Below are 17934 nucleotides of genomic sequence, written 5' to 3' on the forward strand. Positions count from 1 at the left end.
TTGTGGATTGAGCATCACTTCCGTGGTCCGAGGCAACATCAGCTTCAAGCCTTACAGGTACTTCTATTCGGAACAAATACTGCATTCTGGAATGATGCTTGGTGGCCAGATGTTGCTGGTCATTGTCCATCCCCAGTAAGAAAGGTAAAGAGTCATGTTAGATGATCAACTAACTTTCTCGGACCAGGTCAATTTCACCACATCATCCAGTTTTCTTACTCTGAAAATTCAAAAAGAAAAGCCCTCCCATTCATCCCTATGGATCTAGAGAAAACAAGGATAGACTACTATGATGCCCTCTAACTGGGAGTAAAAAAAGGGATTCTACGGAAGTTACAGTCACTTAAAAATGCAGCAGCACGTCTGATGCTTAAAATCCCTAAGTTCAGTCCAATGTCAAACGCTATTCGTAATCTGCACTGGCTGCCTGTCTTGGAGAGGGTTCAATTTAAGTGTTTTTTGCATTGTCCACAAAACACTTTACGGCGTTGGCTCTGCTCCATTCAACAAATTCATCAGACGGTACACCCCACGCCGTAACCTTAGATCCTCTTCGACTTCCCTTCTGGACATCGCCAGGGTACAGACTGTAAAATGGGTGGTAGAAGCTTCTTTTACATCGCCTGTAAACTATGGAACACATTTCCACTCACTCTGAGGACCCAAACCAATAGACAGACTTTTAGAAAATCCCTCAAAACATGTCTATACCTGCCCAGATTTTAAACCTGCGTCGGCCCTCACTGTATGATCATACTGGCAACTCCTAGCCTAGGCATTCATGCACTTTACTAAACTCCTCATTCATTCATTAACATCTGTGTTAGATTACGTTGAACGTGTCAATGACTCCCCCACCCTGGTGGGACATAAAATCCTGGTGTTCTTTTTTTGCCGACAACACCCTTCCGCTGGCTAAAACCATGTGGGCCTTACAGAACTTGATTGACCGCTTTAACCAGTTCTGTGTAGTGTATGGTCTTGAAATCAATACCACCAAAACAAGGAGAGGTTGGGCGTGGGGTGTAACCAGATCGGGGAATGAGCCATTAGAAAGTGTGCTGGAGTTTTATTATTTAGGTATCCCGTTGGCAGAATCAGGGTCTTGAGAACCTGATTTGAAAAGCTTAATTGCAGTCAAACATAGAATTGGGGCTATTTGCAGGTTTGCCAAAAAAGCTAGTGGGTCACCAATTTTTCCATTCATGGAAATTTATAAGGCCCAAGCAAGGGGGCTATATAGAGCTGAGTTATGGGGTCATTACAAAATGGATGCATTGAGTGGTGTTGTCGGAAATAATTTTCGCGGAGCTCTCAGTGGCCCAGGGAGGGGCACGCCACTAGTGCCATTACGCTTGGGTTTAGGTATTAACGAAATAGCTGAGCTGGCCATCGTGAGACCATTATTAAATTTGATATGCAGTTGGAGTACCAGTGAAGTATGTCACTGCAGAGAGGGGCTTGCAGAATTCCTAAAAATCCAATCGGTCACAAAGATAACAACAGAGTTTTCACTTTATTTTACCAAAAGGTAGCACTGAGCAGTCATTGCTCATAATTTCCTATAATGTAGTCACTCACCTTTTGATATATCACTAGTTAAACTGGACGCAACGTAATGAAACGAGCTTGAAGTCAGATAAAATATGTATACCGACATGAACACTTGTGCAAGTATACACTGCGAATTTCGAATATATAATAAACAGTCTTTGCTGTCACCTACGAAGGGATAGAAGAGAATGAAAGACCACGATAGTCAATCCACAGATGCAACAGAACAAAAAAAGCGCCGAAAGAAGCTTTTACTTAAAGCAGGGGGCGGGGGAGCGGATCCCTTTGAAGCACGGCCTCGCGGCCGTGAAAGAAGTGAAAAAACAGCAGGGATGTAATTAGGGGGGAGGAGAAGTGAGGCCGAGCGTGCGCTGGGGTGAATGCCTGAGGCTGAGCTGCCTGTGGGAGGGAGGCTGATGGCTTTGATGTGGAGGCGCGTTCCGAAACCATTGCACCACACAAACTGTCCGAAATCCGCAATGGTTTCAGACCTTGGTTTGCCCTCAATACTCTCGTCTATTAACCATTGCGGGATTAATAGGCGAGACCTAAAAATGATGGGTTTTGTTAAAAAAGCTTGGAGTGACCTGACACTGAAAAGATTATATGAAGAACCCTCTTCTAATCAAGCAGGGGCCGCAAAAATAGTGACAAAACAGGTTCATGAGAAAATGACTACCTGTAGGGAGCACCAAAACCACATGGGTAACTTAACCAGAGCTCTTATATTACACAATTCTGAGGAATTCTTAGATTTAATCCACCTAGCATGTGCACGCACAGTGTACCTACAGTTCAGATTCGGGACCCTTCCAGTTGCAGCCTTCACTGCCTCTTGGGAGGTTGTGAAGCTGGGGACATGCCATTGTCTTTTTTTGCCAAACTGTTGCTGAAACCAATGAACATTTGTTATTCTTTTGTCCCCTGTACGCTAAAGCCAGAAGCAAGTGAATAGACCCCTACTTTGAGCCTTGCAGAAAGAAAAGAAGCATATAGGATTTGTAAAAGTGACACTTCAACAATAGTTGTAGAAGCTGTGTCAAAGTTACTAGATGCAGCTCGGTCTATTGGGTAAAAACTACTAAGCAATATGGCAGGATGATAATTCATGGGGACTAATCTACTTTTGCCTATAAGGATTTTAATTAAAATATATTGCTGCTTTTGATTTATGTGAGAATCAGATATTTTTAAGTATTATTGTTTTAAACGTTTTTAGTCAGTAATGTTTTATAATGTTAATGATGAAATTTTATTTCGATCTATCAATATACTTGAAACTTGAAACAACACCATGGAGTTATATAAACCTGAAAAGAGATCATTGTGAAGCCAAAACCAAAAGAAGGAAACAGTATGTCCTGTCAAAAACAAGAGAGAGCCTATAAAAATGTAAAATACACTGGGCCTGATTACGATGTTGGATCGCCGCAGTCCAGACCAACCGATCTCCAGTCGGCAGGCCTGACACTGCCAATACATGTGAGGTTGCATACTCCCTGGCATTTCTGTATGAATACAGCTTTTCATGTCCCATTGATGTAAGATCCCTCAGAATAAGGCACAATCATCTCAATCAGGTTTCTGTACGACATATAATATCCAAGTTACATGCTAAAATGAGGTATTTAATATTCATGTGGTTCTTTACAGCAGGTCTTACATTTAGAAGCATATTGTCCAAAGCAATTGGAGTGTTCTCGAAGTTCGAACAACAATGCCTGCTCACAACTAATTTAGGAGGGTCCTAGTTAAAGGATTCTCAGTCACAGGTGATGCTTTAAGGTGACACGCCAGTGGATAGGAGAAAATAGATTTTATAAATGTTCTAAATGTCAAATTAATTTCTTCTCAACTTTGTTCAAGATCAATGTCGGACAGCACACAGTCGGGCAGCATATCTTGCAGCTCAGAGCATTCCGGGAGAGGGCTGGCCCAGATAGACTTGCCTTTGGCATACATTCGGCGCAACACTGGCACGCCCACTGCACGCACCTGCTGAGTAAGATGTCAATTTAAATAGCCCGACTGGGCTTTGTGCATTGTACGATGGCCAGAAAGGCATGATAACTAACCTCTGTGCGGTAAAAGAGAAAAAACAAACCACACAAAGGCACAATAAATAACAAATATGGCAGCCAAAATTGATGGCAAAATGCAAAAAGAAGCAAGGAAACCTTTGCTTTGCTCTATTTACAACCTGTCAAAAAAGTAGAAAACAACAATAAACAGATAAAATATGTTTATATGAGGTATATGCGGGACACATTTCAATTAAGATCCCAAAATACTATCTAAACTCCATCTATAAAGAAGCAGGCTATTTTTTTTAAACTAAACATATGAAATCAATGATCTCATTATTTCAAGTTGGACAGAAACTCAAGTTTTCACACAAATTGGGTTACCGAGGATCTCGTTATGAGGACTTAACTGTTTTAGTGGAAGAGATGCCATACCTATCACTTTATACTATATATCTTCAGAGTACGTAAAAGTGGTTTAAGAATAGTATATTCATACTTTACCTCCATGACTTTTTAATGTTGATATTTTAGTTACAATGTTGTAGAATAATATTTCTGTAGTTGGCATTCTGACATATAACTGTATAAACGTGCATTGGACGAGGAGAATGTTTCAAAAAGAAGCAACCAATATATTGCAAATGAACTCATTTGCTATCTCCCAGCACTAAGTGGCCAGCAACATACTATAACATCAGCAGTCTGTTTCCTTTTAATAAGTCAACTTCATTTTTTTGCATTAACGTCGAACAAGGCAAAATAAGTTGACAGTCATGATAAAGCCCTTCTAATTCTAGCAGAATATTTGGCATATGAATATTAGAACGTTTACTCTGCGTGCAAATAGACATGGAAGTACATACCTTTTGACAGGCTTTTTAAAGTTTGCTTGCTTGAGGTTAATTTTCTCAGAATAGTTGTTAAGGTGTGGACCCGGGAGCTAGTTACAATACCTTAGTCTCTTTGCTGCAAGATTGGTGGCTTGCTCTACAAATAAGAAAGACAAGATTAAAAGTTGTATTGTTCCTTATTTGTGTAACCAGTACCTGCAAAGCGTCAGACTTGTATGTGTGCTCAGTAAACCCAATTCCTCAGGCCTTCATTACGAGTGAGTCGTCCCATTGGTTGAGATTTCGCAGCTAAGAGTTTGGTCCCCTCGATAAAGGTTGGCAGGCCAAACTTGCAGAAATTTACGTATGTAAAATGTTTTATAATTAGTGAAACACGCAGATTTTTTTGCACTGAGAACCAAAATCTGCATGCTAGCCCCCATTATCTTGGATAAAACTCGACATTGAGAGTTATTTATCGGACCCAATAAACTGCGAGCCAGCGGAGTCAGATTCTATTGAGTACAATACATTTTTACCCAATCAAAGCACCACTCGTAATGAGGGCATAAGCATGCTTTATGAAAACTCTCCTGCATTTATGTTCATACCAAACGCATGTTATTCATGTTTAGTATTTTTATTTACATGCAAGTCTGACTGGGCGATCTGCATACATTTTGAAAGTGCTCGCTCCATGTTCAAATTCCCAGCAAACCGGAAGTACAAATGATCCCTAAACACGCCTTCCCCATTTGTGCCAATGGCCTGCTTGATTTACCATGTAAAACCCTATCCATACGCCCGCCACCAAGGAACTCTTAAGAGAAAACAATGATCTGCCCTGACTTGAGTAATCATGCTGATGACACCAACAGAAGGTGTTGGAAATTCATGACACCTAATAAAAATAATAAGAAATGAATTGTCATGTGCTTGAGTAATTCAATCTTGTCCTCGAGTGTGGCATTCACAGACGATGTTCCTTCCCTTGCTCAACCAGCTTTAGCGATGCATTCTCTCACCCTATCTTAACGCCGGGTCATATCTTTTCAGCTGCTGTCTGGTAGACACAAAGTCCTGCTCACACCCTGGCTGCACTCTCATCTGAACAACGTTGATAACAATGGTGCCAAAGAGTGTAGAAGGGCAGAATACCTCTGCATAGAGACCCACATGTCCATAGTAAAAGTAGACTGAACAAAAAATACCAGTCTAATGGCCAGCGATTGGTCAACGTAATTCTCTTTGTTATGCTGTTGTATGTCTGGTGCGATCTCGGTATTTAATTTACATGTTACGGCTAACATTGGTTTTAACCAGTGCTTTAAATGGAAAAAAAGTGCAGGTACTCATCACTTTAAGCAGTGAATGGAGGAGGGGCAATTGTGGGCAGGGCTCGAGAAGGAGCTTGGAGGCAGGCATTTAATGGGAGACACATTTTCTTAGTGCCAATTGTGCTTGATAATACAGAAATATTTCTGCTATCTGTAGAGTATGTTTTTTCCTCCCATATGCAAAAGTTTACATTTATTATTGAGGGAATGTCATACCAATGCAGATTGTCTCTGAGCCTAGGCACATATGAAACATAAAAGTAATTTGCCCAGAATCACAGGATGTTGAGCTGAAGCTGGGACTCAAACCTATTTCTATAGTTCCTTATTAGGCAGCTTTGACCCTAACATTACATCCTCATAATTTTCCTATCTGGGAAAGATGCCTCACAGTCTATGCAAACATAACCCGCCCCCACCCCCACCAAGGCCTGAAAGACACTGGAACGAAGGTGCTAACAGGCACACAGCAATGCCAATTCACTAACTCTCCCCCTTTCCCAGCAAACTATAGCTTCAGAGCCCTAGCCTGGACAAGCAGGGAAGAAAAGCAAAGAGACCCTTAGGCACCATCTCCTCGACCAATGACTGCCTTCCCAATCTGATGGTGGGTAGTGTGTGAAATCTCCCCCACCCCCATCCCTCCTCGTAGACTTGTGCTGGGCGGTGCATTGATCTTGGGTGTCAAGCTGTAATTAGATTTGTGGGGTAGGGGATAGGCTTAGAGTCCCACACCTACAATGTGATTGACTGGGCAGGGTCTGATTGGACCCTTCACTTTTATTCACGGAGGGGCGCAGGGCATCCACAACCTTAACCGAGACCTTAATTGATGCAAATGAGTCGCTGCGGGATGCTCAGCAGCGGCTCCATTCAGAGATATACACTGCCCCTCCCTCCATTCTGCCTTCTCTTTTTCAGCAGCAGCTGAGCAGCTCACTTTCTGTGAGTACCGGCCCATTTAAAGCACTGTTTTTAACTGGTACAAGATGGCATTGTAATACATGTAAATCTTGCAATTAGTGACACAATCTACTTCTTAACTTAGGAAAAAGTTATGCTTGGTGGCATAGCAAGGTCATCATGGGCCATGGTGCAAGCAAGGAAAATGGACCCTCCGCAATTTGATGGGTTGTAAATACAGCTATAATCGAAATTTGCCTAGCTTACGTAACGGTAAGTTTCAATTCTATTAAGGACACGGAGGCGAGGATTATGCTATATCTTCCTTCGCTTTATTAACATAAAGAAACCACAGCAGCTTAGGAAAAGATATAATAAGAACAAAAAATGCTTTAAACATAAAGCATTAACGTAATGTTCAACAAAAAATCAACAACAACTCCCAAGAGTCTCTTTGTTATAATCATAGTCCACAGTCCTTTGTCACTGTTCATCATCCCTATATAACCGGACTTCCCATCATCTTCCTCCTCTTTCTTCGCGCAGATCACGCTAAGCCTCATTGGTCCTGTTTAGCACCGTCGTTGCCTGCCAAAAAAGGAACAGCATCAGCGAGGTGGCCCAGGAAAAGGTTACAACAAGGCGAGGAGCATTCAGTGAACAACACAGTACAGACAACGTAAAGGAAAACGCTTTACTTACTGCCATACGGGTGGGAAGAGACACCACCGTAGTCCGGGTGGGATAATCCTCGCCTCCGTGTCCTTAATAGAATTGAAACTTACCGTTACGTAAGCTAGGCAAATTTCGATTCTATGTCAGGACCGGAGGCTTCAGATTATGCTAGTTTAAAGCTTACTTACCACCAACTGAGCTAAATCCACCACCGGCTTAAAATAAAACCTCTTGAAGGTGGAATCCGAGGACCAGTCCGCCGCTCGCATAAGGTCCTCCAGACGAGCACCCACCGAGAATGCCTTAGAGGCCATGGCCCCCCTGGCGGAGTGTGCTCCAAAGAGAGAAGTATTGATGCCCGCTTCTTGCATGACCCAACGCACCCACCTAGCGATAGTGGGGGAGGAGACAGCTTTGTGTGGCTTCCGCAGGGCAATCAACAACTGACGCTCGCCCGGAGGGCGAAGATCCAATGTCAGGTCCTCATATGCTTTGAGGCATTGCACAACACACAACTTAGGAGTGTCAGTAAAGGCTGGATAAGAGATGGAACGCGACGACGTCTTAGTGCGTCGACCCACCGTAAAAGTAACCCCCTCCGGGGAAAAAATGCGTGCAGAAACATCCAGCGCGCGCACGTCCGAGACGCGCCTACAAGAGACCAGACATAACAACATGGCTAATTTAGCCGAAAGCTCCTTCAGAGACAGATAAGAATTCGCTGGCCACGATAGGAACAGGTTCAGAACCAAATTGACGTCCCAAGGACGGAGTACCTGGGCTCAGGCGGCAGTGCGAGGCGAACCGCACGCAGAAGCCGGCACACAAAAGGGTGTTCCCCTACCGGGTGGCCATCGATGTTATCATGGCCCGCAGAAATCGCCGACCGGATAGCATTGATCGTTCTATACGCCAAGCCCTTGTCGGCCAAATGAGCCAGGAAATTCAGCACGGGAACAAGGCCGGCGACCATGGGATCCAAATCCCTTCGTAAACACCAACGCATCCACTTAAGCCAAGCGGATCTGTAACGCTTCGTCGTACTATCGGCCCATGCCTTGGAGAGCAAGTGCTCAGCTGACCCCGAAAGGCCCGGGAGCGTCCAGCGTCTCCTGAGAGCCTCCACGCCACGAGGCGGAGAGTGTTCTGCATGACGAGAGGGTGAGGTTCCCGATCCGGGCTCGTCAGGAGCAGAGGAAACAGGGGGAGTAGGATTGGAAAATCCCAGGAAAGTTCCAGAAGAACCGGAAACCAAACTTGAGACCTCCACAGCGGTGTAACCAACACCAGGTCCGCACCCTGGCGGCGTATTTGAGCCGCCGTTCGCATGATCATGGAGAACGGGGGAAACGCAAATGGCTGTTCCCGACTCCAATCCTGCAAGAACGCGTCCGTGGCCTCCGCCAGAGGGTCCGGCCTCCAGCTGTAAAACCGCGGCAGCTGGTGGTCGAGACGGGACGCGAATAGGTCCACCGAGAAGGGGCCCCAAAGGGAGTGTAGCCACCGGAAGACCCCCGGATCCAGTTTCCACTGGCTGGCATCCCTGAGATGTCGAGAGTGCCAATCCGCCACCTGATTGGACTGGCCTGGTAGATACTCCGCCGTCACCGCAATGTGACGAGACAGGCAATAATCCCAGAAGTCCTTCGCTAAATCCGCCAATGCGCGGGACCGAGGACCTCCCAGGTGGTTCACATATCGGACCGCCGAGACATTGTCCATCCGTAGCAGGACACAAGCCTTGACCGAATCTTTGGTCCAGCAGCGAACCGCGAAGGAGCCCGCAAGGAGCTCCAAACAATTGATATGCAATTGTTGTTCTTCTGACGACCAGGCGCCGCCGGTGGAAAAATCCCCGCACCGGGCGCCCCAGCCCGACCTGCTGGCGTCGGACTCTATTATTAAGTCCGGGGCCGACCCGAAGATCGCTCGCCCATTCCATGCCTCCATGTGAGACAGCCACCATGACATCTCCTCCTTCACTTCGTCCGTGAGGGGAACCCACTGATCGTAACACATCCCACGGCGCAAATGCTGCGCTTTCAGGCGCTGAAGAGCCCTGTAGTGCAGTGGGCCTGGGAAAATCGCCTGGATGGAGGACGACAGAAGACCCACCACCTTGGCGACATGGCGCAGTGACGTACGATCCCTCGCGATCGTCTGCCGAAGCAGGTGTCGTATCTTTGCGACCTTCCGGCTCGGCAGGCTCAAAACCGCCTGCACCGAGTCCACCACGAAGCCTAAAAAGGTGATCTGCTGAGTGGGAACCAAGACTGACTTGGAGCCGTTGACGACGAACCCCAGTCTCTGAAGCAGGTCGACCGCTTGACGCAGCTGTCCTGCCAGCACCTCCGGGCACTGCCCCATGAGGAGGATGTCGTCTAAGTATACTATCATACGGACCCCTTGGCTTCTGAGAAACTCCACTACCGGGTGAAGGACCTTCGTGAAGCACCACGGGGCCGAAGAAAGGCCGAACGGCAGGGCGGTGAATTCGAACACCTGGCCGTCCCACAGGAATTGTAGGAAACGACGATGAGGGGGGTGGATGGGAACGACCAAGTAGGCATCTTTGAGATCCAGTCGCACCATCCAATCCCGAGGGAGGAGCACGTCCCGAAGGAGGTGGATCCCCTCCATCTTGAAGTGACGGTAGACCAACCACCCATTGAATTCCTTGAGGTTGATCACAGGCCTCTTGCCCCCATCCGTCTTGTCTACTAAGAAGACGTTGCTGAGGAACCCATGCGGGTGGCGCGTTGATAGGCGGATGGCTCCCTTGCGCAGCAAGTCCGAGACCTCCCCGTCTATCAATCGCGCGTCGGAATCTGAGAAAACCATTGGGCGCGGGGGCCCCACCTGAGTTGGCTGGTCGTGAAACTCTATATGGAAACCTCTCACAGTTTGCAAAACCCAAGCATCGGCAGTGAGCAACTCCCACTCCCCGTAAAAGTTTGCCAGCCGCCCCCCAATCGGAACTTGATCCAAGCAAAGTACACTTACCGGGGGCATTTCCTTGTCCGGACTTCTTTTGGAATCCTCTTCCACCATAGCGTTGTCCCCTTGTGGGGTAGAAATTGGTGTAGTTGGCCGAGGTCTGGTACTGACCTCTTCCGGAGCCTTGTCCACGGTTGTTGGTCTGCTGACCACGGCCGATCGCGCGGCCCCTGCCGCGACCGGCCCCTCCAGAAAAACGCTGGTGGAACACCCTCTTGATGCTGGACTGTGCCTTGTCCAGCGACGTGAACGTGTTCACGAACTTCCCAAGCTCGCGGATGAGAGGTTCACCGAAGAGGCCACCCTGGGCCACGGCACCTGCCTCCGACGAGGCCAGGTCCCCCAGCTTCGGGTCCAGCTTAATAAGGAGCGACCGCCGCCGCTCCGTGGACAGGGCACAGTTGGCGTTGCCCAAGAAGACGATCACCCTCTGGGCCCAGTTGGAGAGCACCTCCGGTGAAATGGCGGTGCCATTCGCTCGAGCCTCCTCCGCCATATCGAGGATCTTCGTGGCGGGCCCGACTGCGTCCAACAGCTTGTCCTGGCAGGCCCGCCAGGACCGATCGATCCCCTTCCTGGGGTCCTTCATGAATTTCGCCAGGAAGGTGGCCATCTTGGGGTCCAATTCTGGTGTCATGGCCACCTTCCCCTCCAAAGTAGGCCGAGGGCATTCCCCGCGCAGGCAACCCCTCGCCTCCTTCTCCAGGGGCTTGCGCAGCCGGCCCGCGACAAACTTCGCCACCGTCTCCCCCGGGGCCCAGGCCGCGGAACGGGGGTGGACGATCTCGTCCGGGTCCAGCATGCCCGACTCATCTCGGGGCATCTCCTTTCCCGAAGGCGCCGGGAGCCAAGAACGGGTCGACTCCCCGTCGTCATCCGTGTCCGGAGAGTCGTAGATCGGGGAGGCGGGCGCCGTCGACAGGCCGCCCGAAGTGCCAGGGTCCACCAAGGGTGTCGGAGGCACCGCCGTCGCCTTGGCCAGGAAGGCGTCACGAAGACGCTCGAAGGCGCCCTTATCCACGCCATGGGCCTCCGATGAGGGCCCCTCACCCCGGGGCCTCTTCGGAGCGGGCGGCAACTCGCCGGACGTCCCCGGGAGCACGGGGGACGGCGGCACCTGCGCCGCTGCCAGCTTGGCACACTCCTCCACGATGCGGGCCGAAAGGCGGTCCTCCATGGGCCCTACCACCTCCGTCACACAACGATAGATGGAGTTGTCCACCGCCTGATAAAACTCATCATCCTGCAGATAGGGGCAGGCCTCCTCCTCATACTCCCCTTCCATCTCGGAACCAAGGGCAAATGCGGGGCACCCAGGAGGGCGGCAACCGAGAAAGTTCTCGAATGTGGGCAGGCCCAGCGGCTGCGATCACGTTTTGGGCCAGCTGACGTGGCAGGTGGGCTGCACCAACCCCCAAGCGCGCAGACCCTCCTCGCCGGGACCGGGTCTACGTACCCCTCAAGCGCGCTAGGCCACACACGAATAAAGAGGTGCACAGATCTCGCCCGAAGGCGATTCACGCGGTCACAACCGCCATACAGACCCCAAAGGGCGTCAAGTTTGTGAAAGTACAGACCCGGATCACCAGGTGTCAGAGGGGTACGCGAGGGTCGGCCCCCGCGCAAGCCGACCCCACGGCGCGGCTCCTCGTACCGCGGAGGCGCGCCGGAGGGTCGGCAAGGCGACAGGCCGCCCCCTTGCGGTCTATGTACACACCGCACACAAGTGGGAAAAAAGTCGCGTAGGAACGGCAGAACGTTCCCGCAACTAGGGGACTCTGAAAGGAAATAAACCATGCAAGGAGTCCCCAAAGACCGCAAGACAATCAATCACAATAAAAGAAGACAAATAGAAAAGCACTTATCTGGCTGCGGGAGCAGCGAAGAAAGAGGAGGAAGATGATGGGAAGTCCGGTTATATAGGGATGATGAACAGTGACAAAGGACTGTGGACTATGATTATAACAAAGAGACTCTTGGGAGTTGTTGTTGATTTTTTGTTGAACATTACGTTAATGCTTTATGTTTAAAGCATTTTTTGTTCTTATTATATCTTTTCCTAAGCTGCTGTGGTTTCTTTATGTTAATAAAGCGAAGGAAGATATAGCATAATCTGAAGCCTCCGGTCCTGACATAGAATTCGGGTTCAGAGAGAACCTAAAATCTGTGGCCCACGGTGGCACTGTACATGTTACACCATTGATAGTTGTGCCCCTGTTAAGCTCTATGTAAAGACTGCGCCCCCATAGATTAGCAAATGTCACTTGGTAGGTCTAAAATCCTCAAAAAATTAAATGAGACTCAAATGGACAGACTGCTTCTCGTGGCCACAATACTTTCTTAGGGTTTCTTTTTTCATAATATAGTAGAAGTTGTTTCCTTACCTCAATGTCTATGCTATATGGTAATAATAATTAGGTTTTGCTGCAAGAGTAGCAGCCAGACTTCTCCAGAGCTCACTCACATAGGAGGTGGCAGTTTTCCACCTTGGTTCTCCGAGCTTCTTGTCCCTGGCTGAGCTGTTTTCTAAATTGATGACAGATGCCTCAGCCGTACACTTACAAAGTACCTAAGCTATCTGTAATAAACAGTCAGCCCCACACGTTCAGCCCCAGAAAATGCTGCTGCACCCCTGTGCCCTGCTCGTTGTAACACTAATTCCAGGATAAGTTAACACAAGTCCAGACCCTAGGCCAGCGGTCGAAGTGGTATAGAAAAGTAAGAGAACTCTAATCTTGAGTACAATAGGAAAGGGATCAGCGAGGGATCAGTGTGGGTGGAAGCGGGGACAGAGACGGGGCTAAAAAGAACAAAATATTTTTTGTTGGCCTTTCACCGAGTGGTAAATGCATATAACATATAATGCACAGAACTTATATGAAAAATGTATGCAACTTAGATTTATCAGCTGGAAATTAATTTTTACTGGTAAGAAAGCTTGGTTGGTTAATTAGATCACTCAATATGTCAGTGGGTGTATAACAGAATGGTCACTTATTGGAATCCTGATCGGTGCACTAGGGGAAAAGTGACATATTTACAGTGCTAAAAGATCCGAGCCAGTAACAGAAAGCGCTGTTAATGTATAACAATAGGTTAAAATATATATCACACAGACAAAGGTGGCACCCAGTGTACATAAGCTGTCACAAAATGTACAAAGGTTATGTGTAAGATGCTGACTATACCCAGTTGTAGAAAAGTGCCCCTTTTTGCATGCTTACCCCCCCCTCCCCCGCCACCCCCATTTTCTCAGATTCCTGATGCCAACTTGATTGAGTGCGTTCTGGGATCCTGCTAACAAGGCCCCAGCACCTGTGTTCTTTCTCAAAACAGTACCTTTTTTCCACAAATTGATACAATTCTGTGCTAAATTTAAGTCCCTTGTAAAAGGTACACTGGTACGAAGGGCCTTGTGACCAGAGCGGGCCTCTGAGGGATGCAGCATGTATTATGCCACCCTCAGAGACCCCTCACCTTAACACCCACACACTGCCACTACAGGCTGTATGTTGTGGTGCAGACCAAACTGAAGAGTCGACATGGCACACCTCCCTGTCTGCCATGCCCCCCAACACTGCCTGTGGCATGGGTAAGTCATCCCTAAAATAGTAGGCCTTACAGCCTGTAGGCAGGGTGCAACATACCACAGGTGAGGGCATAGCTGCATGAGCAATATGCCCCTACAGTGTCTGTACCATTCACAGACATTGTAAGTGCAGTTAAGCCATTTTGAGTACATGGGCTGGGAGTTTGTCATTACGAACTCCACAGCTCCATGATTGCTTTACTGAAAACTGGGAATTTTGGTTCCAAGCTCCTCAGCATAATAAACCCACACCGATGCCAGTTTTGGATTTATTATAAAAAGCACTCCGAGGTTATCTTAGAGATGCCCCTTGAAAAGCGACCAACTTCTAGTGTATTAGCTGACGGGTCAATGCCAGATGGCCACCACCAGACAGGTTCCTGACCTCACGGTGTGAGAGCCTGCTCTGGGTGGAGGAGCTTCACACCTCCCCCTGGCAGGAACGGTAACACTTGGCGGTGAGCCTCAAAGGCTCTCACCTTTGCTGATTTGGGCAGCTCCAACTAGTGGATATCCCATCCTCCTGTCTAGGTCCCACTTTTAGCAGCCGGAGAAGCAGGAAAATTAGTAAGCAGAGTATGAGTGTCCACCTCAGCCTTGCTCACTCCTAGGGTCGCCAGGAGCTGAAGCGAACCACTCTCTTAGAAATTCTCCATCTTGAAATGGAGAATTAGATAATAGAAACAGGGATGGGCCCCTCTCAGCAAAGGGGGTGGGGGTGGGGCACCTGAAGGGTGCAGTCACCCTAGGGGACAGTAGCCATTGGCTACTGCCCCCGACTTCAGTAACGCCCTCAAATGTAGTATTTAAGGGCTCTCCTGAACCTTGTTCCTCAGATTCGACAGAACAAAAGTAGATGATGAAAGAAGACTGCTACCGGACCAGGAACGGAGCTGCTGCAGAAAGAACACATAAAGAACCCCACCACCTGTAGCTGATCAACAACTGGACCTGCTGTCCTTCCAGAAACCCTACTAGGCCTCCAAGATACCCTGGAGACCTCCAAGCCTTCAAACCATCTCCAAGAACCCCCCTTTGGGCAAGCGGTGCTAGTCCTTGGCGTCCGCCGGTCCAAAGCCTGCAGTAGTTATGGGCCGCAACTTGTATTGACACGACTCACTACTGCAGACAGAACCCCAAGACCACAGCGGTAGGTGACCAACACTCATGTCGACACAACTCTGCTCTGCCAGAAGAAAGCACTTCAGTGGGACGGCCTCCCGGACCTAAAGGGATCTTCTTGACCCAATGACCCAAGCTGATCACATCTCCAATCCCAAGAGTCTGTACCTTCCAAGTGGCCCTTTCGGACTCCTTCTGCTCCACCTGCTCGAGTGTGGCCACTCTGAGTCTGCCCATCATCAACGGAACTCCTCCACCCCCTGCGCTTCTCCCTCCCCATGACCCCGACTGCAGGGCTGGAAGTGCCCCCCTTTGACCTGCAGTGACTCACTGATTACAACCGCAACGTAACGGCGTTGGTGGCCCACTGACTCCCTTTCATCTCCATTGCTCTCCGCTGACCACGAGAGCAAACATCATTGCCAGTTTCGACCACCCCCATGCAGATACAGAACCCTGCACCCAGCCGCCCCAGTGCCGCTCGTGATGCAGTGCCTTGCTCAACCTGACACTTGCCCAGGGTCGGACTAACCCTCGAAGACTGGCAATGTAAGTTGTGTACTTAGCCTCTGAGGCATAACACTGTTTTCTAACTAGTGAAGATGCCCATCCCCCTGTCTAGGCCCCACTTTTGGCAGCAGGATAGGTGGGAAAATTAATAAGCAGAGTAGGAGTGTACATCTCAGCCTGACACACCCCTAGGGTTGCCAGGAGCTGAGATGAACCCCTCTCTTAGAAATTCTCCATCTTGAATTGGAGAATTAGGCCCAATATGAATAGGGAAGGAAAGCTCTCCCAAAGGGGTGTACCCAAATGGTGTAGTCACCTCATTGAACAATAGCCATTGGGACTGCACCCGACCTCAGTAACACCCTTAAATATAGTATTCAAAGGCTCCCCTGAACCTTGTTCATCAGATTCGACTGGCCAAAAGAAGAAGACTGCTACTGGACCAGGAGTGGAACTGCTGCAGAAAGAGCCTGGAAAGAACCCCACAACTTGTATCCGGATCAACAACTGGATCTGCTGTCCTTCCTGAAACCCTGCCAGGCCTCAAAGAAACCCCAGAGACCTCCGAGCCTTCAAACAATCTCCAAGAACCTTCCTTTTGGCTAGAGGCACTAGTCTAAGGCATTCGCCAGTACAAAGACCGCATTCGTTGAGGACCAACACTTGTGTCGATGCAACTCACTACTGCAAACAGAACTACAATACCACAGTGGTAGAGGACCGACACTTGTGTTGACATGACTCTGCCCTGCCAGAAGAAAGAACCGCAGCTGGACAGCCTCCACGTCATAGAGGGATCTTCTCAATCCAACGACTTAAGCTGATCACTGCCCCTTCCTCCAAGTGACCCTGTTGGCCTCCTCCTGCCCTCCTCCTGCCCTGCCTGCTCGACCGCGGCATCTCTGAGATGGCCCAACATCAGTGGAAATCCTCCATCCCCTGTGCATCTCCCTCCCCATGACTGCGACTGCTGGGCTGGCGGTGCCTCCCTTCGATCTACTGTGACTCGCAGGTGACAACTGCAACGGTACCGGCGTTGGTGGCCCACTAACGCCAATTCATCCCCATTGATTTCCGCTTACCGCGAGAGCAATCATAATTGCTGGTATTGATCGCTGTGGCGTAGAAACTGAACTTTGCACCCAGCTGCCCCAGTGCCGCTGGTGGTGCAGTGTCCAGCTCCAACTGACCTTGCCTAGGGTCAGACTATCCCTCGAAGACTGGCAATGTAAGTTGTGTACTTACCCACTGATGCATAACACTGTTTTCCTTTCTTATGATTGCATTGCACTCTATCGATTAACAGCAAATGTCTATCTTGTACCAGTACTGAATGTCCAGTCTGGGAAAAATCCCTGGGTACACACTATCAAAGGTTCACTCTATTTCCATACCTTATCAGTCTAGGTATTCATACACTCATGCTCCCACCAACACAACCCAATCAATCGCGGTGATGGTAAATGGTCAATTTCCTCACTAAAATTGAACGTTCACAGTCTCTTTAATAAAAACCATAAAAAGATCTATACACATAAACAAATTAAAATTTCAAAGAATAGTCTTTGAACATATACATTAAAAAAACAGATATTCATAACAATTCAATATAGACATTGGGCAAGCACAATTTCATTTATCTAAATTAATGTATCAAAATTGTAAACATGTTAAAAACAATATAACAAACAGAAATACTATACAGTCACAAGAAAAACCCCTACACAATATGGCCTTTAAATTCATGATACATTAATTTAGATAAATTAAATTGTGCTTGCCCAATGTCTATATTGAATTGTTATGAATATCAGTTTTTTTAGTGTATATGTTCAAAGACTATTCTTTGAAATTTTAATTCGTTTATGTGTATAAATCTTTTTATGGTTTTTATTAAAGAGACTGTGAACGTTCAATTTTAGTGTGGAAATTGACCATTTACCATCACCGCGATTGATTGGGTTGTGTTGGTGGGAGCATGAGTGTATGAATACCTAGACTGATAAGGTATGGAAATAGAGTGAACTCCTTTGATAGTGTGTACCCAGGATTTTTCCCAGACTGGTTGTCACTGTACCCTGATCCCTGGTGATAGTGGGGTACTCTCTCTCTAGATATCCAGTACTGAATGTTACCGTTTTTAATCGACAATACTATAAAGTATTCCTACTGCCTTTTTGAAAGTATTACCTACCTGTACCTGAGTTCAAGTTGGTTCCTAGGAATAAAAGTAACTAAAAGCAGTATTTTTCTACAAACATTGGCCTAGTCTCAGTCATTGAGAGTGTGTTCCTGCTTTGAACGTGTATTTACACCAAATGCATTCAAACTAACCTCTGATAAGCCTAACTGCTCAGCCCAGCTACCACTAATTTATAGTAAGGGATTAT

At 47.9% G+C, this 17934-nt stretch overlaps 1 long non-coding RNA gene across 1 annotated transcript in view; it reads left to right on the plus strand.

The window, feature by feature from the left end:
• Positions 1–17934, plus strand: part of LOC147730269 (uncharacterized) — a 91624-nt gene that overhangs the window by 55787 nt on the left and 17903 nt on the right. The window lies entirely within an intron of this gene.

The sequence above is a fragment of the Lissotriton vulgaris genome, chromosome 2_1 (assembly GCF_964263255.1).
Source record: "Lissotriton vulgaris chromosome 2_1, aLisVul1.2, whole genome shotgun sequence".
Lineage (NCBI taxonomy): Eukaryota > Metazoa > Chordata > Amphibia > Caudata > Salamandridae > Lissotriton > Lissotriton vulgaris.